Raw genomic sequence first — 24,503 nt, forward strand, 5'->3', positions numbered from 1 at the left:
CAACGAAAGAAAGCCCATGTGCGAGCAATGAAGACCCATTGCAGCCAAAAATAAATAAATAATTAATTTTAAAACCCTCTTTAAAAGAAAGAAAATACAATCCATTCCGTCCTGACTCTTTCGAAGACCCTACCAGGGCCTCATCATACCCTGCACCCCAACGTGTGGAAATCAGATTTTCTGCTTGGTCCCCTGGTGTATAAATTGCTTCAATCATTTTACACATTCAGGCCACATGAATAAACTATGAGCTACTTAATCCTCATGACTGCCTTGAGTTAGATATATTACCCTCATTTATCTATTTGTTTTATTGAGGTGTAATTTGCATTGCATACAATTCAGTCTTTCAGAGTGCACAATTCAGTGAGTTTTGATGTATTATTTACAGAGTTGTGCAACCATCATCACTGTCTAATTCCAGAACATTTTTCATCCCCAAAGAAAACCCCACACTCATCATGACTCAGTCTCCATCCCCTCCTCACCTCCCCAGGGAACATTAATCTGCTTTTGGCTCCTATGGATTTGCCGGTTCTGGATATTTCATTTCATATGGAATCATACAATAGCCGTTGGCATCTGGCTTCTTAAACTCAGCATCACGTCCTCAAGTTTCATCCACCTTGTAGCCTGTGTCAGTACCTCACTCCTTTTTGTGCAGAATAGCATTCTATTGCATGGCTATTATGCCTATATATATATATTCATTTATTTGGCTGCACCAGGTCTTAGTTGCAGCACTCAAGATCTTCTATCTTCATTACAGCATGCTGGATCTTCAGTTGCAGTATGTGAAATCTATTAGTTCCCTGACCAGGGATCAAACAGGGGCCCCCTGCATTGGGAACTTAGAGTCTTACCCACTGGACTACCAGGGAAGTCCCTATTATACACACTGTTAGAGCTGAAGAAGGGCTTCCCAGGTGGCGTTAGTGGGAAAGAACCTGCCTGCCAATGCAGTAGAGATGAGAGTTCCATCCCTGGATCGGGAAGATCCCTGGGGGAGGGCATGGCAACCCACTCCAGTATTCTTGTCTGGAGAATTCCATGGGCAGAGGAGCCTGGTGGGCTACAGTCCATGGGGTCACAAAGAGTCGGGACATGACTGAGCCACTGAGCATGCACGCACACACACATAGCTGAGGAAAACCACGGCTCACTGTCATTAAGGTATCTTGTGCCTCGTTACTCGGTACACGTTGCAGTCAGGTTTATCTATCTGTCTCTGCAGCCAGGATAGAAATAGCTTAAGAACTGAACAAATGTCTTCTAAATTTATATCAATTTATATAAATCTATCCCCCAAGTACAGAGAACCACATTTTATGGTTTACAAATGCTTTTAGCTTCATACTCACTTTTGCAGCTCAGTCTTCCAAGGTGGAAAAGGCAAGTGTGTCCCATTTTGGAAAGGAATCAAAATTTAAGTGGTGTATTCAAGGCTAGAGATATTTACTGATGGGTTAGTAGCGACTGCATCCGAATCCAGATATACTGTGCGCAAACAGGTTTAATGTTTGCTTACAACAAAAAAATGTTTGTTTAAAGCAAAAAAACTTTAATGCTTTTTTACAAAGATGCATGACTTGGTGAAATCATTTTTGTCTTTTTCTTTTGGATTATTTTGTCATGAGGGCAAATCTTGGACCTGAGAGCCAACCCCACGTAGATTCTGCCCAAGAGTTGTTACTTGGCTTTATTTTAATGCTCCTCGCTGATCTTGGAAAACAAGGTTGCTTTCTCTTTCCAAACACAGATTCCTTGGTTCCAGCTCCAAAGTGCTGCACTACAGAGCGTGGAACCTGGGAATAAGTATTTTTAATAAGTTCCCTGTGTGGCTTGTAAGAACAGAAAAGCACCTAGAGGCTAAAATCTTAACTCCATAACCTTGCAAGTCAAGTCCTTAAAATCAGGTCTCAATCAGCCCCTCCCACCTCTCCTCCCAACAAGAAATCTGACACTGGAGCCCCTCTGGAGGCACACAACCAGCAGTGTTTACTAAGCCAGAGGTCCAGCTCTGTGCCAGGTGCCAGGGGGAGCAGCGGACCAAGACGGAGCCCTTGGGGAGCCCCTAGCTAGGTCAGCGGTCCCCAGTCTTTTTGGCAACAGGGACTAGTTTCATGGAAGACAATTTTTCCACAGACTCGGGAATGGGGAGATGGTTTCAGAATAATTACATTTATTGTGTGCTTTATTTCTAATCTAATGCTGTTGTTGATCTGACAGGAGGTACCAGCCCACAGCCTGCACTGGGGAAGATGGACATTTCACAAGTCACTGAAGACCTTTGGGAATATTATTCAGCCTTAAAAAGGAAGGAGATTCTGCTCCCTGGGCCTTGCCTGCCTTCCTATGGCTCTAACCACCTGGGGTCCTTCCTCTTCATGGAATATGCCAGGCTACTTCTTGATCCAGGCCTCTGCCATCCCCCTTAAATGCCCGTCCTCTAGGTGACGGCACAGATATGGGCCTTGTCCTGATATGGGCTGCGGTCCTGATGCCACGTGCCCTCGGGGGAGGCTCCCCACTGGCTCGGCACCCTCTAGGATGGTCCAATCCACTTGCACGCAGCTGTGCCTTCCCCACAGTGCAGTCAACTCCACGGCTGGGGCCTCACCTGTCTTGCTCATGCGTAGAAGAGCTCTGGGGATGATGCAACGAGAGCAAATTCACTCTGTTCATCTTGTCATTCTCAGCAGGTGCCAGGGAGCAGGGGCCTGGCGCTTCGTGGGTACTCAGGAAGGCTTGCCCGGCAAACGTTCACGCAGCCCCGCGACAGGCAGATAACGCTGCTCAGCAGCCAAAGTGCTAATTACGAACTGCTCCCTTAGCTGTTCCTGAGAGCAACTAAAGGATTCTCCAAGAATAGCGTACCCTCCCTGTCACGTCCCTGGAAGAACACACCGGCTTTCTTGACAGCGTCTGTGACTCAGACTGTTCACGGAGCCAGACTTGCCTCCCCCCACAGTGTGCACAGGGGCATAGACCTCAGACAGGCGGAGAAAGGGCTGCGTGTTGTTATCCGCAGCCTGGGGTACGCAGCAGCATCTGTGAAGTGGCCCCCCTGCAGTGGGGTGGGCTTGAGAGCGACCAGCATGGCCCTGAAGGAGACACGCCAAAGCCAGGCAGCCCTAATGCCCCTAGAGAGGCTGCCAACCTCTCTTGGATGTGCACGGTACATTACAGTTCATCATGCTCGGAAAGTCAATGCTCAGAAAGTCAATGCTCAGAAGCAGCCTGAGCAAGGCAGGAAGACAAAAGCCCAGAGGGGCTGAGTCATTCGGTGAGGCCACACAGCGCATTATGGGCAGAGAATCCCCCTGGAATCACTCTTTCCTGGCCTGTGACCCAGAGCTTGCTCTACCATGCCCTTGGGTAAGCAAGGGGCCAGGTGCTGCAGGCTCCAGCAATTGGGTCCGAAGACCCGACTCAGAAGGAGCAGGCAGGGTGAGCTGGATGCTGAGCCAGAAGACTCAGCAGTGTCCCCAGGGGGAGTTGCCCACGTGAGTGCACATGCAAAGCTCTGTACGACTGTGGCCAGGTCGTGCTCCACCTCACCACGTGAGTGCTGTGGCCTTTAGAGCCAGGCCTCCCAGGGCTGTCAGGGAACACAAGCTTCCTGGAAAGTTTCCCAGGTAACTAGCTCTTCTTCACAGCTATCAGTTTCCCTTCATCACCCCATAAAATCCTTCTGCTGAAGATAGATGGCATTCCTCTCCAGGTAGGGAGAAGGGAAAGAAAGAAAACACACACACACACACACAAACTGGTGAAATTAGGAAAGTCCAGAAGAACATCTATTTCTGCTTCATTGGCTACACTAAAACCTTCGACTGTGTGTGGACCACAACAAACTGTGGAAAATTCTTAAAGAGATGGGGATGCCAGATCACCCTACCTGTCTCTTGAGAAACCTGTATGTAGGTCAAGAAGCAACATTTAGAACTGAATATGGAACAATGGACTGGTTCAAATTTGGGAAAGGAGTTCAAGGCTGTATATTGTCACCCTGTTTATTTAACTTATATGCAGAGTACATCATGCGAAATGCAGGGCTTGATGAATCATAAGCTGGAATCAAGATCACCAGAAGAAATATCAACAACTTCAGAAATGCACATAATACCACTCTAATGGCAGAAAGTGAAGAACTAAAGAGCCTGTTGATGAAGATGAAAGAGGAGAGTAAGAAAGCTGGCTTGAAACTCAACATTAAAAGAAAAACAAACTAAAGATCATGGCATCTGGTGCCATAATTTCAAGGCAAATAGAAAGGGGAAAAGTAGAAGCAATGACAGATTTTATTTTCCTGGGCCCCAAAATAACTGTGGATGGTGATTGCAGCCATGAAATTAAAAGACACTTGCTCCTTGAAAGGAAAGCTATGACAAACCTAGACAGTGTATTAAAAAGCAGAGACATCTGCTTTTGGTCGACAAAGGTCGATATAGTCAAAGCTATGGTTTTTCCAGTAGTCCTGTACAGATGTGAGAGTTGAATCATAAAGAAGGCTAAGCACCAAAGAACTGAAGCTGTCAAACTGTGGTGCTGGAGAAGACTCTCGAGAGCCCCTAGGACTGCAAGGAGATCAAACCAGTCAATCCTAAAGGAAATCAACCCCGGCTACTCATTGGAAGGACTGTTGCTGAAGCCCCAATACTTTGGCCATCTGATGTGTAGAGCCGAATCATTGAAAAAGACCCTGACGGTGGGAAAGATTGAGGGCAGGGGGAGAAAGGGGTGGCAGAGGATAGACGGTAAGATAGCATCACTGACTCAATGGACATGATTTTGAGCAAATTCTGGGAGACAGTGGAGGACAGAAGAACCTGGATTACATACAGTTCATGGGGTCACAAAAAAATGCACACGACTTAGTGACTGAACAACAACCTGGGTCCACAACTTGGGAAGAGAAAGCATCAGCTATAGCTGGGATGCCTAGTTCAGCTGCACAGACTGTGCACTGCCCAAGTCTAAGCAGTGACATGCTCATGGACTACCATTGGATTAGCACTCCCTTCAGTGGGGCAGTACAGAGAAAGGGTCCTGCCTGATTTGTAGGAATGTCTTCACTGGTCTCAAGGCCCACGTCTCACTAACACTTGCCCTAGTGTAAGGACTCCTCAGTTCTCAGGGACTGAAGCCCAGGACCTAAGAGAAGAAATTAACCATCTTCTATGAGCTGAGTTTCACATTCTTCTCCAGCATTTTCTCCCCTCTCTCCAAACCACTCTCCATTCCTACCTCTGTCTTTGATCAGTTCTGGGAAGTGTTCAGCAGCTCTCTCTTCAAATATGAACTCTGGCTTAGAGTCCTCTCCTCTTTCTGGAACTCTTAGATAAACGTTAGGTGATCTCCTCCTCTGCATGTCTTATCGCCTCTACAGTTTCCTCACATCTGGCTTCCAGTCATTAATCCCTTCTTCAGCGATGACTACCCTCCTAGTGAAGTTCTATTTGATTCTTTTCCAGATCTGCTGCTGCTTTTATTTTTCGGCTCTGCTGCACAGTATGCAGGATCTCAGTTCCCTGACCACGGATTGAACCTGTGCCTTCAGCAGTGAAATCACAGAGTCCTACTGAAACACCAGGGAATTCACTGCTTCATTTCTTTACAGCTTTTTATCCCCTTTTTATCCCCATATTTTCAACCGTGCCTTTTATTTACCTAAATGCATCACATGCAGTCAGTTTAAGGTCTAGACCTAAATATTGGTGTATCTGGAGTCCTGAGGGGCTGTTTCTGCTGCAGACCGTCTGGCCTGCCTCTGGCTCAGAGCACCTCCTCTTCTCTGGGCTCTGTTACTCTTAACTATGAACTGATCATTTTCTGTGGAGGTTCTTGGCAGAAATCTTCTGAGACTGAGGACAAGGGTCTGTTTTTCTTGAGAGAATTTACCTTTGCTTCATCAAATGCCTGGTTACGGCCCTGGACTCACCTGAGCTCTCACCTTAAATCGCCAGCTGGTGGTTTGTTTCGTGTGTGTGTGTATTTTTTGTTTCTTGGAGGGATATTTTTGCTTTTTTAAGCAATACTTTAAAAAAAAAAGTATTTATTTATTTATACACAGGCTTCCCTGGTGGTTCAGATGGTAAAGAATCTGCCTGCAATGTAGGAGACCCGGGTTCGATCCCCAGGTCGGGAAGATCCCCTGGAGAAGGGGATGACAACCTGCTCCAGTATTCTGGCCTGGAGACTTCCATGGACACAGGAGCCTGGCAGACTACAGCGCATGGGGTCAGAAAGAGTCAGACTCAACTGAGTGAGTGACACTGTCACTTATTTATGGCTGCATTAGGTCTTAGCTGCAGCTCTCAGGCTTCTTTCTAGGTGTGGCACTTGGGCCCGGTAGTTGCAGTGTAGGTTTAGTTGTCCTGCAGCATGTGGGATCTCAGTTCCCCGACCAGAGACTGAACCTATGTCCCCTTCATTAGAAGGCAAAGTCTTAACCACTGGACCACCAGGGAAGTGCCTAGTGGTCAATCTGAACCACTAGGAAGTTTGAGTTCCTCCTTCTCATTCTTCTACTCTTCCGCCCAAATAGCTAGTAAGTGTATTTGTTTCCGGGGGCTGCTGTCACAAACTGGGTGGCTTTCAACAATGTAAATGTATTCTCTCACAGTTCTGGAGGCCAGAGGTCCGATATTAAGGTGTCATTGAGATTGGCTCCGTGTCCCATGCCTGTCTCCCGACATCTGGAAGTTGCTGGCAATCCTTGCTTGGCATTCCTTGGCTTGTAGCTGCATCACTGGAATGCTTCCTCTGTTGTCACACAGCCTTCTCCCTGTGTCTCTGGGTCCCTGGATCTTCACACGGCTTTCTTATAAGGAAACCAGTTACTGGACTTAGGGTCCACCCTTCTCCAGTAGGACCACATCTTCACTTGATTACATCTACAAAGACCCTATTTCCAAATCAGGTCAAAAGATGGTGCGCTTGATCTCAACTGCGGGTCAGAGTTTGCTGACTCTTGTTCCAGTGACCATCTTTCAATATTTAAACACATGGACTTAAACATATAACTCTCTAGGGTGCTTAGATTAAAATGAATCTATCTTGGCCTTCCCTGGTGGTCCAGTGGTTAAGAATCTGCCTGCCAATGCAAAGGATATGGGTTTGATCCCAGGTCAGGGAAGATTTCACATGCCTTGGGGCAACTAAGCCCGTGTGCCACAACTACGGAAGCCCTCGAACCCTAGAGCCTGTTCTCTGCAACAAGAGAAGCCACTGCAATGAGAAGCCTGTGCACTGCAGTGAAGAGTAACCCCGACTCACTGCAACTAAAGAAAGCCCGTGCACAGCAATGAAGACCCAGTACAGTCAAAAAATCAAATAAATAAAACTTTAAAAGAGAAACTTAAAAAAAAAAAAGTCTACCTTTCCTTCTTCAGCAAGAAAGGAAACAACAGCTGTATTCGTTCTAGCTCCTCATCGATCCCCCAACTGTGGGGGTCACTCCAGAACCCCTTCCTGCTCATCAGTCACAGCTAGGCTCAGAGCACACTGTGAACCTCCCTACCTCCTGGAAACAATACTGGCCACTGTTTCCTCTTTCCGTCAAATCCCATTTTCACTCCATCTTTTGGGAATCCCTCATGGTTTGTTTTTCACTAAAAGGCACCTCTTTGCCTACACGGATATTTGTGTGTGTACGTGCTCAGTCGTGTCCAATTCTTTGTGACCCCATGGACTGTAGCCCACCAGGCTTCTCTGTCCATGGAATTTTCCAGGCAAGAACACTGGAATGGGTTGCCACTTCCTACTTTTAGGGAGTCTTCCCAACCCAGAAATAGCACCTGTGTCTCTTGCGTCTCCTGCATTTGCAGGCAGATTCTTTACCACTGTACCACCTGGGAAGCCCTACATGGATATTTACTAGTATCTTTTCTATCACACAGAAAGATGTGGAGCAAGAAGAGAAGGCTGTGGGATGCCCTCAGTCGGCAAACAGTGATCTCGCCCCTGCTTAAACTTCCAAAGATTTTTTTAAAAATCTTTAAAGTGAGAGGACAAAGGGAACACGGTCAGTCCTTCAGTGATGGCAAAGGCAGGGAGGTTGTCGGCAGCTGTATGCCCTCCACGTAGCCAGTTTGGGACAAGGGATCTGGCACTTGGGCCTCAACAGAGCTGAGCCCTAGTCCCCAGGGGCATCTGGATCTGCAACTCCAGCCATTGCTGATGCCGGCTGCCCTCTTCTCCCTCCCATGTTTGGGACAAGGGATCTGGCACTTGGGCCTCAACAGAGCTGAGCCCTAGTCCCCAGGGGCATCTGGATCTGCAACTCCAGCCATTGCTGATGCCGGCTGCCCTCTTCTCCCTCCCATGGTGATGTGAGCATCCATGTAGGTCCCTTTTCACTGGAGCTGGCTGGAGCTGGACTTCTGTTACTCACAACCAGACGAGTCCTGACTAATATAGGATAATATCTTCTTTTGACCTTTTGCATGTTTTTCACTTGTTGAGCAAACCTCTTTCTCCTAAAGGGCATAGAGATAAATTTCACCCTGCCCCAAGGTAAAAAAAAAAAAGATGAAAAAAAAAAATCCAAATCAGCTAACATGTTCAGTTATTCTGAACTCTCTCAAGCTGCTGTCTTTGTCCATGCAATGGGGAGTTGATCTGGTCGGGGAAAGGGTGAAGCAGATGACGGGACATCCAGGGTTCTGGACAGGTGCCTCCCTTTCATCACACGTAGATATTATCTGTGAAGCCTGAGCACTCTCTGTGAGTCTGGGGAGTTGCTCGGGGCTTCTAACAAATCTGGTTCCACCTGCCTGGAACTACTTCAAAGCCTTCTTCCCACCCCCAAGAGGTGGTAACACCACCAGCTGGGCCTGCCCATGTGTCCAGGGCCGCTCGGGCTTGGTGCTAAACAGACACAACACTGGGGACCCAAAATAAAACCCATCTCGGTAAGATCTTGATGCAGCTTTGCAGGAACAGCGGGCTCCTGTGCACACACTCCCCCACCCTGCATGCCTGTTTGTAAATTAATCACACGTCAGAAGACTGCTCGGAGTCACAGGTTTCTGGACCACTCTGAGGGGAGCTCGGGCTATGGGATCTTTGGATCAACTTCAAAACCAGATGAATCCTTTCACCAGACCCTAGATGGGAATTCTGTCTTCCCAGACCCCTAAGCCATTTTTGTCTTGCACCCCTCCCCAGCAGAAGCATAGAGGGCAGGGGGAGCCAGCACCGGCCCCTCCCCCAGAAGCCCCGTCTACAAAAGTGTACTCCATGTATTGAAATGACAATTTTAACACAGACATGCACACTTGTAAGATGTTACTGGAAGCCGTGTGAAAGCAAGATTAGAAGCAGCAGAAAGGGTCTTCCCTGGTGGTCCAGTGGTTGAGAATCGGCCTTCCAACACAGGGGACATGGGTTCGATCCCTGGTTGGGGAACGAGATCCCCCATGCCCTGGGGCAACTAGAGAAGCCAACACACTGCAACTACAGGACCCTTGTGCTTCAACAAAGACCTTGTTGCTCAGCGGCTCAGTTGTGTCTGACTCTGCGACTCCATGGACTGCAGCCCTGTCCTTCACTATCTCCTGGAGTTTGCTCAAACTCAAAGATCTAATGCAGCTAAAAATAATAAATAAATAAAAATAAAACATCTTTAGGAAAAAAGAAGTGGAGAGAAGGTAGTTAGGAAGCAGCGTTTTTAAATTATATGTTCACACCCACGCTGGCCATTGTCTCAGGCTCCTGCCTCCCTCTGGCGTTCTTCCCTGTGGCGCTAACCTCCCTCTGCTCCTGGGTCCACAGGTTCCTGGAACACTGCCCAGTCCCAAACCCCATTGAGCTTCCTGGAGTCAGTTCTAAGGGTCCCTGGGTGGTAGCAGAGGGTCGGCAGAAGGAATGTTGGGCTGAGCTTGCTGACCTGTACTCATCATGTAGCCCTGGCCTCAGTTTACTCATCTGGGAAGCCTGCAGAGCGAATACCTGAACTCTGGGAGCTCTTAGGCGATGCCAGGTACCCCAGTAGAAGAGCGTAGGCTGATAGCTCATGCTCACGTTGCCTGGGAGACAAACTCCTCTTCTATTTGGAGCTGTCCCAGAGTGTTCTGCGCTGGCTTCTTACCGAGAGGGCTTCACCTGAGCAGACAGATGTGTGCCACCGTGGTTACTTGCCTTCACGGGCCGGGGTTGGGTTCACTGTGTCAGCAGCTCCTGCCAACACCAGGAAGCCCGGACCAGGCTGCTGCCTCCTTCTGCTAGACTGGAAGCATAAAAGAATTGAACTGCTCTGCCCTCCTCTTCCAGAAAGTCCTCCTGGGTTGACTAAGAAACGCTCACAGTCTTTCTGCACTCTCCTGTCCCTGTGTGACACTGGACCCTGTCCCTGCCCTTGGGCACTGGGGTGATGGTCCACAACCTGGGCCTTGGGATCTGGCTTTCTCCACATTCAGTTCAACTGGGGAGTCATAGGATTCCATTAAGAATGAGGCCAACAACCATGAAGGAACATACCTTAAAGTGTCCTCTCCAGGGCTTTGTAGTCCTGGGAATTCATTGTTCACTGAGGTCTAGCCCTTGGCTGTGAATGGGGACCCAGTGGGTGTAGACTGAAGTCGTCGTTTGCTTTGGGCAAGCTGGGGAGCTCTAAGACCTCAGATCCCAAATGCAGTGAGTGTGTATATGTATGTGTATCCCTTTCTAACAGAGGCTGAGAAGAGCAAAGGAAGGAATGTTCCTACCACTGTTCTCATCCTATAAATATTTATGAAGTGCCCTACATAGACCTGGAATGAAAGGAGGGGTGGGCAGAAGGCAGGACCAGTGGTTCCTAAGACTCTCTCCAGGGACTTCCCTAGTGGTCCAGTGGCTAAGACTCCGAGCTCCCAATGCAGGGGGCCCAGGATCAATCCCTGGTCAGGGAACTAGATCCTGCATGCCCCAACTAAAGATCAAAGAACCTGCTTGCCACAACTAAGACCCAGAGCAGCCAATTTTTTTTTTTTTTAAATAAAGGACTCTATTTCCACAGGCGATGGGCCTATAGACTCTGAAGCTGGGGTGCCCTGGGGCCTGTGGAGGCCGGGGCACTGGTGGTGAGAACTCAGACACTTGGACGCCTGGCTAATTGCAGGGAGCCTCCAGGGTTCCCCACCCACTGACGCCCTCCACAAGTGAGGAACACGCCGGTGGAGAGCAGGAGGCGGAGCCAACTGGCTTGTCCTGAATTATTAACCGCGGAGGAGGTAGTGCAGGCAAGGCCGTGGGCCAAGGCAGGAGAACCAGGAGCAGCTGACCCCGCCCCGGAGGGAGGGGGTAGTCAGGGAGGGGGACCAGGGCCTTTGACCACACATGCCCTGGGGATCTAGAGATTCGGCTGTGACCTTTGGTGGCAGGTGGGCTATGAGTCTGGAGGCGATTCTCCTGTTCAGGCTGCAAAAACTAAACCAAGCTTCACTCCCCGAGCTTTTACTTTTCCAAGTAGTTAAGAACCAGTGTTCCTCATTCCTTCCTTTGGGGCATTTTGCAGATTAAAGCAAGGCCGGACAAGGTCAGGCAGTTCAGCCAAAATCTCTCGACTGCCAGGGACCGGCACGCGTCCCAGGCCCTAAGCGCCACCTGAAGACCCTCGCGGTGGACCGCCCATCGCTAGGCAGAACAGGATGTCGAATGCGCCCCACTTGTGGTCTCCATTCCTCCCGACCTCGGTTCCAGGCCTTGTCAGCCCTCCCTGGGGGGCAGAACAGCTTCCTCGTTGGGCTCCAAGCTTCCAGTTTGGATTTCCCTCATTTCCAAAATCTTCCTTCTAGAAGCCGACAGACACACTGCGTTTGAGAACTTCGCAGTGCCCGCCAGGGTCAGAGCCCCGCCCCCGAACGGCGCTCAAGGTCCTAGGCTCCGCCCCCGCCGTCTGGGACCCGCCCACCGTTTGGCTGCCTGGAGCCGCGCTGCGGGCCGCTTCGCACCTTGCGTCCCCATCAAGGGCAGCGTTCTCGGGCTCACCGGGTCTCCAGTGTCTGGCGCACGGCGGGAGCTCCCTCACTTTGCCAGAAGCATGTGCTGAGATTCACACTTGCTTGTCCTTCTGTCGAAAAGCCCTTCCCCACCTGGTCTCCCTGGCAAACTCCCAAAGTGTCCTTTAAAACTTAACCGGCACGCGCCTTGCCAGCACCCCCCTACATAGAAGCTGGGTGCCCCGGGATTCTCAGAGAGCACCTCGCTCCAGCCCTCACACAGCCCATTCCCACTGCCTAGCCCCAGACCAGAGGCTCCAGGGCAGGACTCTGGTGCATCCTCAGTCTTGGGTGCCACTGCAGAGCTGCAAAGATGCTCAGGGACCACCTCCCAGCATGGTGGTCCCCCGCAGGAAGAAAGCCAACCCCCAGCACGTGGCAGGGTACACAGAGCCTGTGTTTCCAGAAAGTCAGAGAGAGGCGCTGGAGGCTTGGGTTCACTTCTGGGGAGTCTTCCAGGAGGCAGTCTGGACAGGAGCCAGTAGACAGGCCACCTCCCCATGGACTAGCCCCTGCCCCCTTACACTGGTGGGCAGCTTACATGGGGGGCCCTTAGCCTGAGTCCTGGTCAAGGATCTAGACAGAGGGTGGGCCCAGAGAAGGTTGGGAAGGAATGTTCCTGAGTGTGCGAGTGTTCCTGAGACCAGTACCACTGTTCTCCTCATCCTGTAAATATTTACAGGATGTAAATATTTACAAAGTGCCCTAGGTGGACCCTGAGTGAAACCAGGGATGGGCAGAAGGCAGAGTTTCTAAGACTCTCTGCCACTGTGTCTTCAGGAGCTGGGTCTGTGCTCTCAGCTGTGGGGGCACTGGCCCAGGCTCACCCCAGTCTTTCCATACACGGCCACACACACAATTAATGCCCCAGCAGGTGCCGGGCCTGCTTCTCCCGCAGGTCCAGCTTGCGGCTCACTGATCTGTTCTTTACAGAATGTATCTGAACGTCCTTCCTGGACCAGTGTGAGGCTGGGAGCTACAGCCAGGCTGGACCTAGGGCTGGCCTGAGGGCCACAGAGCAGAAAGTACAGGGTGAGCTTAGGGCACAGGGGGACAAAGCAGAACAGAAAAGTCAGGCTGAACGGCCCCCAGCGTCTGATGTACGTGTGATTCCACTGATAGGAAACATCCAAACTGACAAATCCCTAAGAGAAGGAAAGCAGGTTGGTGGGTTCCAGGGGCTGTGGGTGGGACTACCAATGGATATGAGGTTTCCTCTGGGGAGTGACAGAAATGTTCTGAAACTAGAAAGAAGTGGTAATGTTCTCAGTACTGTGAAATATATTGTGTGTGTGTTCAGTCGCTCGGTCGCGTTCAACTCTGTGACCCTGTGGACTGTCCATAGGATTTTTCAGACAAGAATACTACTAGAGTGGGTTGCCATTTCCTCCTCCAGGGGATCTTCCCAACCCAGGGATCAAACCTGTGTCTCCTGTGTCTCCTGCATTGCAGGTGGATTCTTTACCTGTTGAACTATCTTAAATGACACTAAATTGTTCACCCTAACATGGTTAGTTTTTTTTTAATGTTATATATGAATTTCATCTCCAAAAAATTTTTTAGGAAAAAATAAAGTCAGGCAAAACTTCATTCATCAGTTTCCCTATTTTATCCAAAATGCCTTGGCAGCCACCCCGTTTTTGCTGAGCCAGCATCCCATCTCTTAGGTCCCCAGGGCTCAGAGCACCAACCATGGGTGCATTTTCTATATTACCCTGTATTTGTTTGTTTGTTTCTTTTTTTTTTTTTAATTTTTATATTTATTGGTTGTGCCAGGTCTTAGTTGTGGCATGTAAACTCTTACTTACAGCATGTGGGATCTAGTTCCCCCACCAGGAATCGAACCCATGCCCCCCTGCATTTGGAGCATGGGTTCTCAGCCCCTGGACCACCAGGGAAGTCCCTGTTTGTTTCTTTAGCAAAGGTCCCACAGCACACTGTAAGAGAGGGGGACTGACTGTGTCACCTTCCTGCTTAAAATTGTCAAGAAATCACTTTTAGGACTTCCCTAGCTGTCCAGTAACCACTGGACAGAGTCTGCCTGCCAATGCAGGGAACACAGGTTCAATCCCTGATCCAGGAACATCCCACGTGCCTCGGGCAACTAAGCCTGTGTACCACAACTACTGAGCCCGAGTGCCTAGAGCCTGTGCTCTGCAACAAGAGAAGCTACCACAGTGAGAAGCCTGAGCGCCCCAACTGGAGAGTAGCCCCCACTCGCCCCAACTGGAGAAAGCCCTGGAGCAGCAGCAATGACCCCAGCCAATAATACGTCAATCAATTAACAAAAATTTTAAAAATTCACCTTTATTCACCAGAGAACACTTGAGCTCTGTATCCTGGCACTCAAGGGCTTGGATAAACTAGGGATGGAGCAACCTCATGCAAGGAGGTCCCCAGCTGGTCTGGGGAGCCCTGCCTTGTTGATAAAGCCACTGCTAGCCCAAAGTCTCCTCAGCCAGTGCCCCTTCCCTCTACCAAGCTCCCTGCACAAAGGACGTGTGTTACTGTGGATACTCCCACTTCACACCTGGGCTGCTTCAAGATCTCATTTTCCGCACAAAACTGTGAGTCCCCTGAGAACCAGAGACCTCGTGTCCTCTCCTGTGGATGCTCCTGATGCTACCACAGTGCTGCCCAAATCCCGGGGGCGCCGCTGCCTTCTATGTAAGAATGCTTTCACCCACTGTTCACTCAATGGTTTCGCCTGAATGGACATACAATCTCCCATGTTATATATGAACCAGTGACATTGCTCAGTCATGTCCGACTCTCTGCAATCCCACGGACTGTAGCCTACTAGGCTCCTCCATCAATGGAATTTTCCAGGCAAGAGTACTGGAGAGGGTTGCCGTTTCCTTCTCCAGGGGATCTTCCTGACCTGTGGATCAAACCCAGGTCTCCCGCATTGCAGGCAGACGCTTTACTGTCTGAGCTACCAGGGAAGCCCTTGTTTTATATATATACATATATATGTCAGAAGAAAATACACCTGCACCTCCAACTAGAGCGGTCAAATAGACATGCAGAGTCCAAACAGTATACATTCAGCGAGAGGATGAAGGCTGGGGCTGAGGTCAGCACAGGGAACACCAGATGGGCGGTGGAAAGTACAACTGAGAAAGGTTTCCAGAGCCCAGGGTACAGACATGGTGCTCCTTACAGGGGCCTGGGGTAGCGCAGGGGTCTTTAAGGGTGCTAGGTTGACACCAGTGGGATCACAGAACTCAGACACTGAAGGGGAACTTGTTACCTAACCCCATCATTGTATAGATGGGAACTTAAGACCCACAGAGAACTCCCCTCGCAGTCCAATGGTTAAGACTCCGTGCTTCCACTGCAGGGGGCTAGGGTTTGACCCCTGGTTGAGGAACTAAGATCCCATATGCCATGCAGTGCAGCCAACAGAAAATAAGGCCCAGAGAGGGGCAAGGAGTTGATCTGTTTATCCACCCATCAATGCATCAATCTTCAATGCATCTATTCACCTATCACCTACCCATCTATCCATTCATCCATCCACACATGCATTCATGTATCCATCCATGCATGCATCAGCTATCAAGCATGCATGCACACATCCACCCATACATCCACACGCACATGCGTCCATCCATCTATCCGTCCCTCCCTCCTCTCCTTCTAGGGAGCCAGGGCACAGCCCTAGCCTCTCAACCCTAAGTTCTCCACAAGGGGCCACAGTTGCTTTCAAGTCCATGGCGGTACAGAGGAACTTTCTGACCCCATTGGGTAGGTAAGAATCAAGTCCCTGCTAGTGGGGCTCATGCCAAAGTACATACTATATCAGGCACCTGCCCTAAAGCCTGTTCACTGACAGCTCAGGGAGGGCAGCTGTTCCGAGCCCACTCTGCAGATCAGGAAACAGCAGCCCTCCTGGGATTCACTCTCTCCCTGCACTACGACGCCTCGGGGCAGGTGTGGCTTGGCTGGGCGGTGGTGGGAGGTGCTCCTGGTGGGCAAGAGGTCCAGCAAAGGCTCTCAAGCAGGACTGCCACAGCGGGCAGGTGGCGAGGGGGTCCCTGGGTCGCCACAGGATGGTGGGAGGTGTGGGAAAGAGCTTGCACATTGGGGAGCATGCACTCAGGGACTTTGGAGCCTGCCAATGCTCCCAGATGCGATGGAGCTCCTAAAGGTTACGGGGAGAGCTGGACCCCAAGAAGGGCAGGCAGATGGGGTTGGAGCAGAGTTATGCCCGCTCCTTGTGCACCCGCAGCTTCAGCCAGCACTGCAGAAGAGACACGGGGGCGAGCGGCTCTGAGTGTTCGCAGCCGCCAGCTGCTGTGAGCAGGCAAGGTAAGGAGACGGCACAGGTGCGCGTACAAAAGGACTATCTGAGAAGCAGGAGCTGCAGCAGGGGCTGGGTGGTGGGGCCCCAGGGAGGCCCCGCAGCACAGAGCATCTCCTGGCTCTTCCCCCTCCTCCCTGCCTGGGGAAGGGCCCGGCTCGCATCTGTCTGCTCCCCTCCATTCCCACCTGGGAACCATCTGCTTGCCTCCTCCCCATTTCAACGTGCTTTGCCTACAAATGCAGTATGCTATGTCCCCATGCTCCCTCCCAGCAAGATGGAAGGGCAAGTCTGAGCCCTGGCACTTTCTCTTCTCTGTCCTTAGATAAGATATATAAATTTCACTCATCTGTAAAGGGGAGGGGATGGTGATAATACATCCAAAGAGAAGGGTCAGACATACGTGCAGAGAAAAGCCCACAGTATGCCTGGCAATAAGGATGTGTTCCATCACCCATGGTGATCATAAAAATGTCTATCTCCTGGGCACTGCTGGTGGTGTTGGGTGGAGTCCTGGAGGTCCCTGTGGGTGGCATCAGGAAAGAGACCCACTGGGAGGGACACTGAAGGTGCTGGGGCAGGGACTAATTGTAACCCGAACAAAAGCAGGTTTATCCTTGGGGCCAGATGCATTTAAGAATTCAGAGCTCCCTACACGTTAGATGGTAACGCTGCATTTTTCAGCAGCATCCAATAATCAACTCCGTGGACATTTCTGCAGTGAAATAAGTGAACCCAGAATACGTAAGGGCTATAAATAGCCCCACTTGGACTATAAATAGCTTCACCTCGGTTCAGGCGGGAGTTTGCTGCCAAATGAGTTATGAAAAAGTGTTTGCTTTTCAGAGCTTGCTGGAGTTTGGAATTGAGGATAAGGAATTGCGGTTCTGCACGTCAGTGTTTTTCATCACAAACCAGGGAAACAACTGACTGTCAGCCCTGGCTCATCCCGCAGCCGGCAAGGTCCCGATCAGAGTCACAAGCCTCCTGCCCCTAACACCTGCTGGGCCCTGACCCTGGGGACACTGCACACGGAGACCAGTCACCAAGCAAAAACAAAGGTGTACACACATAAACATACACGGCGATGCATATAAATATAATCACACCAGCCGCAGGAGTGGAGGCAAACCATGATGCAGGCCCCGATCTGGCCTTCTCGGTGCTTCAAGGATGGGGAAGGAGCCCTCGGGGGCCCCGGTGTTTGGGAATGCTGATCGACATGTTCTGTGAAGTTGCTTCAATGATCAGAATAAAAAGGGGGGGCCTCCCCGATCGTCTAGTGGTTAAGAATCTGCCTTTCAATGCAGGGGACTTGGGTTTGATCCTGGGTCAGGGAACTAAGATCTCACATGCTATGGGGCAACTAAAAGTCCCCGTGCCACAATGAAGAGCCCACCCATGGCAAGGAAGACGGAGCGCAGACAGGAAATAATTTAAAAAATAAAATAAGTAAAATAAAGGGGGTGTTGGGTGTGGGAGAGGGATAAATTGAGTTTGACAATAGCAAAAACAGTCAACATGGTCCTACTGTACAACACAGGTAACTATATTAAATATCTTGTATTAGACCATAATGGGAAAGAATATGAAAAAGAATATGTGTATATATATATATATATACACACACACATATATGTATGTATACGGGGCTTCCCAGGTGGCACTAGTAAAGAACCTGCCTGCCAATGCAGGAGACTTAAGTTCCATCTCTGGGTCGGAAAGATCTCCTGATGTAGGAAATGGCAACCCACTCCACTATTCTTGTCTAGAGAATCCCATGGAGAGAGGAGCCTGGTGGTCTACAGTCCATAAGGTCGAAAAGAGTTGGACATGACTGGAGTGACTTAGCACGCATGCACACACATATACACGTATATGTTTAACCAAATCACTTTGCCGTACACCAGAAACTAACATGACATTGTACAGCAACTCTACTCCCATAAATAACTAAACAAGGGTGGTTTTAAAGGGCAGCCTCTTCAGTCCCAGAGATGCCCTTATGCCCCCAGGCTCTCTTTTGAGGCCAAGCCTTAGTGGGTCTCTGTCCTATTCCAGGTTCCCCGGGTGAACACAGACAGAACCTTCAAGCTGCTGGTTCTGGGCAGCCCCAAGAGACTGGGCTCACAGCGTGGAGAGGGAAGCCGGGAGCAGGGATGAGCGTACCTAGGAGGAGGGGTAAGACATCAAAGGCAGAGCCCAGCTTTGAAGCCAGACCAGGATTCCCACAGCGGCTCCACCCTTCACTGGGTCTTGGCAATTTACTCCAACTCTCTGAGCCTCAGTTCTTCCGTTTATAGATGTAGGTCCAATGTCATAGACATCCCATAGGGTAGTCCGGCAGAGGTGGGGGCGGGGAATAAATTAAGAGACAATGAATGGGGACTTCCCTAGTGGTCCAGTGGTTAAGAATCTGCATACTAGTGCAGGGGACATGGGTTCGATCCCGACTCCAAGAAGATTCCGGACCAGCTGAGCCTGTGCTCCACAACTATGGAAGCCTGTGATCTAGAGCCCGTGCTCTGCAACAAGAGACGCCACCGCAGTAAGAAGCTCAAGCACCAAAATGAAAAGTAGCCCCCGCTCGCCACAGCTAAAGAAAACCCCCATGCACAGCAACGAGGACCCAGCGCAGCCAAAATAAATAGATAAACAAAAAATTGTTAAATGCCTTTAAAAATGAGAAACAATGCCCAACACACAACACCCAAGGAACAGTAGCGGCTGCCATTAGTACCATGATGATGGCGATGGTAATGCTGAGACAGCCCTGCTAAGGGAGGGCTTCCCTCTGACCTATATCCTCACACTCACAGTAGTCAGGAGTAGAGGAAGTAACTCATCAATATTGTCCTCACCAACCATCCCACCACCGGCTGGGACCCCTGCCTGCATGATGACAAGAGGCAGGCAGACAGATGCCCTCTCCGCATCTTCTGTTGGAAGACTGCAGCCAAGAGACTGACGGGGACTTCAGTCAGTTCAGTCGCTCAGTCATGTCCAACTCTTTGTGACCCCATGGACTGCAGCACGCCAGGCCTCCCTGTCTTTCACCATTTCCCAGAACTTGCTCAAACTCATGTCCATTGAGTCAGTGATGCCATCCGACCATCTCATCCTCTATCGTCCCCTTCTCTTCCTGCTCTCAATCTTTCCCAGCATCAGGGTCTTTTCTAATGAAAAGGAAAGACCTTCGAAGCAGGTGGCCAAAATATTGGAGCTTCAGCATCAGTCCTTCCAATGAATATTCAGGACTACTTTCCTTTAGGATTGACTAGTTTGATATCCTTGCAGTCCAAAGGGACTTGGTCAAGGTCAAACCAGGCAAGTTAGTCACAGGGAGGGAACAAGAACCCCTGATTCTGAGCCCAGGGTTACCCACCCAAGCTGGCATCCTGGCAGCCCTTACCAGGCTCTGGGCACTCATGGGAGTAAGGCCACCTTAGGGACACAGGGATGTGAAGCTGCATCCGGTGGCCCGGGCTGGGGGAGGCGCAGGGCTGGTGAGCTGGAGGGGAGGGCAAGAAGGAGAGGGGGTGGCTGGGGTGTGGGGAACTGAGTCATCTTAACCGGTCCAAGCCCATCGCACACAGTCTGGCTCTTCTATCTTTGGCGGGGAGCCTGGGGCTATTTCTGGAAGCTCTGCACACAGCCCGCCACTTCCCTGCCAGGCTGACTGGGTCAAAAACAAAACCAGCCCAGCAACAGCCCCATGTCAACAGGGTGGGGAGGGAGGAGGCACCCGACAGCCCTGAACGGAACAGCAGGCTTGGGGGTGGTGGGGGCGGTGGGGGCAGGCACCAAATCCCCACCCTGCAAAAAATAAAATAAAACGAGGTGGTGAAACAAACAAACAAAGCTAGTCTGAGGCAGCAAGATGCGGTGGGGAAGACTCGCTTTGGCACAGATGGACTTCAGTTCAAATTTAAGCTCTGTCTTTGAGCCAGTCATTCAACCCCTCCAGGCCTCAGTTCACCGGTTTGTAGGAACATCATCTACCACACGGGGTTAGGCGGGATTAAATAAGATGATGCTGGGGCACTGGGCACCTCCTTCTGGACAACTGAACTCTTCGCCTCAGCCTGATCCTCTGGTCATCCCTCTAAGGCAGCTCAAAGTCCCCTCTCCTGGGCAGCCCCAGTCCACCCAAAGCAGGTACTCAGAAAACTCCTGTGGGTGGAATGAAAGGGGGGAAGGAGTTGGCAGTAGAGAGTGGAGGACAAGGATGGGAACAGTCATGTAGGGAGTTTTTCCAAGGAGCTGGTACCACAGGAGTGGCAATCACATGTTATCATGTCTCTCTGACAGATGACAGGCGAGGGCTCAGAGAAGGGAAGTGACATGCCCAAGGTCACTTGGTGAGTCAGAACTCGGGGAAACCCAGCTGGCCCCAGCGAGGGCTGAGGTCCTCAGCAAGCTGAGCTCTGATTTGTCTGGAGGAGAAACTGGGGCCTAAGGGCAGGGAAGACAGCATGGCTCAGAAAGGAAGGCACAGGTAGCATAGGACATTCTTGAAGGATCGTCTTTCCCCGGGGGGCCTGGGCTCAGGGGTCTGGAGCTAATTATGGACCAAGGAGGGTGGGATCATGTACTGGGAAACTGACAGCCTAGTCAGACCACCCCCCCCACACCCTGTACTTTTCTCATTAGACTCTCAAAAAGTAGCTCAGCTTGATGTTTTGTAATGACCTAGACGGGTGGAATGGATTGGGTCGGGGGTGGGGTGGGGGGGAGGCTCACGAGGGAGGGGATATATGTATACATATCGCTGACTCATGACGTTGTGAAGCAGAAACTAACACAACATTGTAAAGCAATTATACTCTAATAAAAGAAATGAAAAAAGGAAAAAAAAAACACCCCAGGTTTGGACTCACAATAGCCAAAAGGTGGATGCAATCCAAGTGTCCATTGATGGATGAAGTGATAACCAAATGTGGTCGATCCATACAATGGAATGTTATTCAGTCTTAAAAAGGAAGGAAATTCTAACTCATGCTACAACATGGAAGACATGATGCTATGTGAAATAACCCAGACACAAAAGAACAAGTAGTATATGATTCCACTTCTATGAGGCACCCAGAGAGATTCATAGAGACAGAAAGGGGCTGCGGGGGAGTCGGGGCTTAGTGTTTAATGGGGACAGGGTTTCAGCTCAGGGAAAGAAAAGAGTTCTGGAGATGGATGGTGGTGATGGTTGCACAAGAAAGTGAATGTACTTAGCGGCTGAACCGCACACTTAAAAATGATTAAAATGGCCAATTTTGTTATATGTGGTGGTGGTTTAGTTGCTAAGTCGTGCCCGATCTTTGCGACCCCGTGGACTCTCACTCACCAGGCTCCTCTGTCCCTGGGATTTTCCGGGCAAGAACACTGCAGTGGGTTGCCATTTCCTTCTGCAGGGGATCTTCCCCACCCAAGGGTCAAATTCCAGTCTCATGTATTGCAGGTGGATTTTTTTTACCAACTGAGCTACGAGGGAAGCCTGTTACATGTATTTTATGTGTGTTATGTGTACTTTTCACGATTTTAAAATAAAACAGAAAAGGGAGAAAAAGCCCCAGAATTGGGTACTGGGTTTTCTTTGGGGGTGATGAAAATATTTTGGAACTAGACAGAAATGACTGTACAACATCATGAGTGTACTAAATGCCACTGAATTGTATACTTTAGAAACAGTTTTATGTTACGTGAATCTCAATTTAAAAAAAAATTAAACTGCTGAGGATGAGGCAGGTGGCTCCAGCGGACAGGCACCCTGGGCAGGGCTGGGAGCTAACGGTGACTTCCATCACTGAGCCTATTACTTCTCTCTGAGGAGGAGCGTCTAAGGAACATCACAGGTGTGGGCAGGGATGCAGACAGGTGGCCAAGATGCCAGCAGCCAGGCAGGCACAGGCCACCTGGTCCTGGCAAAGGGGAATGCATGGCACTGTGGCAGGGTCCCCTCCATCACCCCTGGACATAAGCAGTTCCTAGAAGTTCCTAAGAAGTTCCTAGAAGACACAGGAAGGGTTTCACACAGCAGCAGGATCCATTGCTCCTTAGTGGATGGGGACACAGGGCCCTTTGAGGGACAGGGATACACCCAAGGTCTGCAGGAGGTCATGGCAGGGCTGAACCTTATGTTCTCCAAAAGCATCCTGGTGTGCCTGCAGTTGCGGAGACCAGCATCCCCTCATGGCTGAGATGTGTTCAGTGCATCTTGTCTGGGACAGGCCCTGGACACACGGGGATGAAGGCTCTTGCAGGTGCCAAGCACCTAGATGATCACTCCACACTGTGCCCCCCCCCCCCAGTGTAGTACCCCATGAGGGCTTGGTGCTCAGAGAGAGGCAGAGTCGGGGGCAGGCAGGGTGTCCTGGGCAAGGTTCCTGGGCAAGCCGGCAAGATGTGGAGCTTGCAGAGAGATTGAGGGAGGGAGACCTGGCTGCAGAAGCCAGTGGGGTGGGACAGCACATCAGGGGAGGGGGGTGGTTGGGCTTTGCAGAGGAGTTGATGGCAGCATGTGGGAGCACTCCTCCCCCTGCAGACCCATGAGCCAGGGGTCTGGGGCTGGTACTGCCTTGTCTCTGGCTCTGAGCTCAGGGGATGGGGACTCGGATGCTGTGTGCAATACCAGTTCTTTGAGGGCTGGAAAAGCACCTCCCAGGACGGGACACTCACCCCTACAAGGTCCTGCTGGAAGGCTCTTATGTCAAGCAGTCTGTCTCCCTGGGACTCAATCTGGTCTTGAAGCTCTTCAGAGCCTTGTTTAGCTTTTCTTGCCCAGGACACCATAAAGCAAGCATTCCAGGACTTCTCTGGTGGTCCAGTGGTTGGGACTCTGCAGGCCAATACAGGAGACATGGGGTTCGAGCCCTGGTCCAGGAAGATCCCACATGCCACAGAATGACTAAGCTCGGGAGCCACAACTATTGAGACTGTGTGCTGCAAAGACTGAAGCCCATGTGCCCGAGAGCCCATGCTCTGCAACAAGAGACGCCGCCGCAATGAGAAGCCCGCACACCACTAGAGAGTAACCCCCTCAATCGCCGCAACTAAAGAAAGTCCATGTGCAGCAACGAAGACCCAGTGCAGCCAAAAATAATAAAATAAATTTAAAATAAATATATAAATAAACAAATCCAACCTTAAAAAAAAAAAAAAAAAAACAGGTGTCCAAGTGTGACACCCTCCCCGGGGTAGTTACCCACACTCCCCACTGGCCATCACGTCACCTCCTGTGCCCTGGGCTCTGATTCTACTCGCAGAGGCAAAGCCGCCCTAGCTGACAACTGAGCCTGAGGCAGCCAAAAGCCCCAGATCTGTTTCCTGGGACCCCCTGCCAGACTACTGCTCCCCCTGCCAGCGCAACAGACCTGCCCTGTACCTGTTGCCACTCTGCCTGCTGGGTGGAGTGGACGGCAGTGCGTCCCCCCAAATTTGTGTACACCTGCAACCTCAGAATGTGATCTGATTTGGAAATAGGGGCTTTTTCAGATCTAGTTAAGGATCTTGAGAGGAGATCATCCTGGATTTAGGATGAACCCAAAATCCAATGAAGAGGTGTCTTCATAAGAAGAGGAGAGGACACAGGGGGAGGACATGCAGAGGGGATGACCATGTGGATACAGAGAGATTGGAGAGACACAGCCACAAATCAAGAACACCTGGGGCTACCAGGAGCTGGAAGAAGCCAGCAGGGATCCTCCCCTAGAATCTTCGGAGGGAGCATAGCCCTGCCGACACCTTGATTTCAGACTTCTGACCTCCAGAACGGAGAAACAATACATCTCTGTGGTTCTAAACCACCCAGCCTGAGGTCTATTGTCATGGCAGCTCTGGGACACTGGTTCACTGGTTTGCAGCATCAGGAAACAGGAGGTAGCCGGAGCTGACCACGTGGGCGTCACCCAGTGTCCCCTTGCGCTGGGAGCCTTCAGGAGAGGGCAACGGCATCCTGGCCGGGAGGGTGACAGCTGAGCTCAGCAGGACAGAGCACGCCTGTCACCAGGCTCTCACCACGGCTGCAGCCCAATTAGGTAAGGTCACTTGAGGAGCCCATGCGAGGCCATGAAAATCCCCTCTCTGTCTGCTATGAAGACACTTGAGGGGAAGTGGCTGCTGGACGTGCAGCCACACAGCCTTTCTGCGCTCCCCATGCTGGTGTCTAGACAGCTTGTTCCATGCCCCCACACCCAGTCAGGCCAGCCCAGCCCTGCCGG

General features: G+C 50.7%; 1 protein-coding gene across 21 annotated transcripts in view; it reads right to left on the minus strand.

Moving 5' to 3' along the window:
* The window catches only part of PITPNM2 (phosphatidylinositol transfer protein membrane associated 2), a 157,466-nt gene that overhangs the window by 54,375 nt on the left and 78,588 nt on the right, over positions 1-24,503 (minus strand). For 2 of the 21 annotated variants that reach the window (XM_061142023.1, XM_061142020.1), the window contains one exon: positions 22,963-23,122. The exons of the other annotated variants lie outside the window; for them this stretch is intronic. The gene's annotated coding sequence lies outside the window, so the exon portion shown is untranslated. The remainder of the gene's footprint in view (positions 1-22,962; positions 23,123-24,503) is intronic. 21 annotated transcript variants of the gene reach the window in all.

This window comes from Dama dama, chromosome 5 (genome assembly GCF_033118175.1).
Source record: "Dama dama isolate Ldn47 chromosome 5, ASM3311817v1, whole genome shotgun sequence".
NCBI lineage: Eukaryota > Metazoa > Chordata > Mammalia > Artiodactyla > Cervidae > Dama > Dama dama.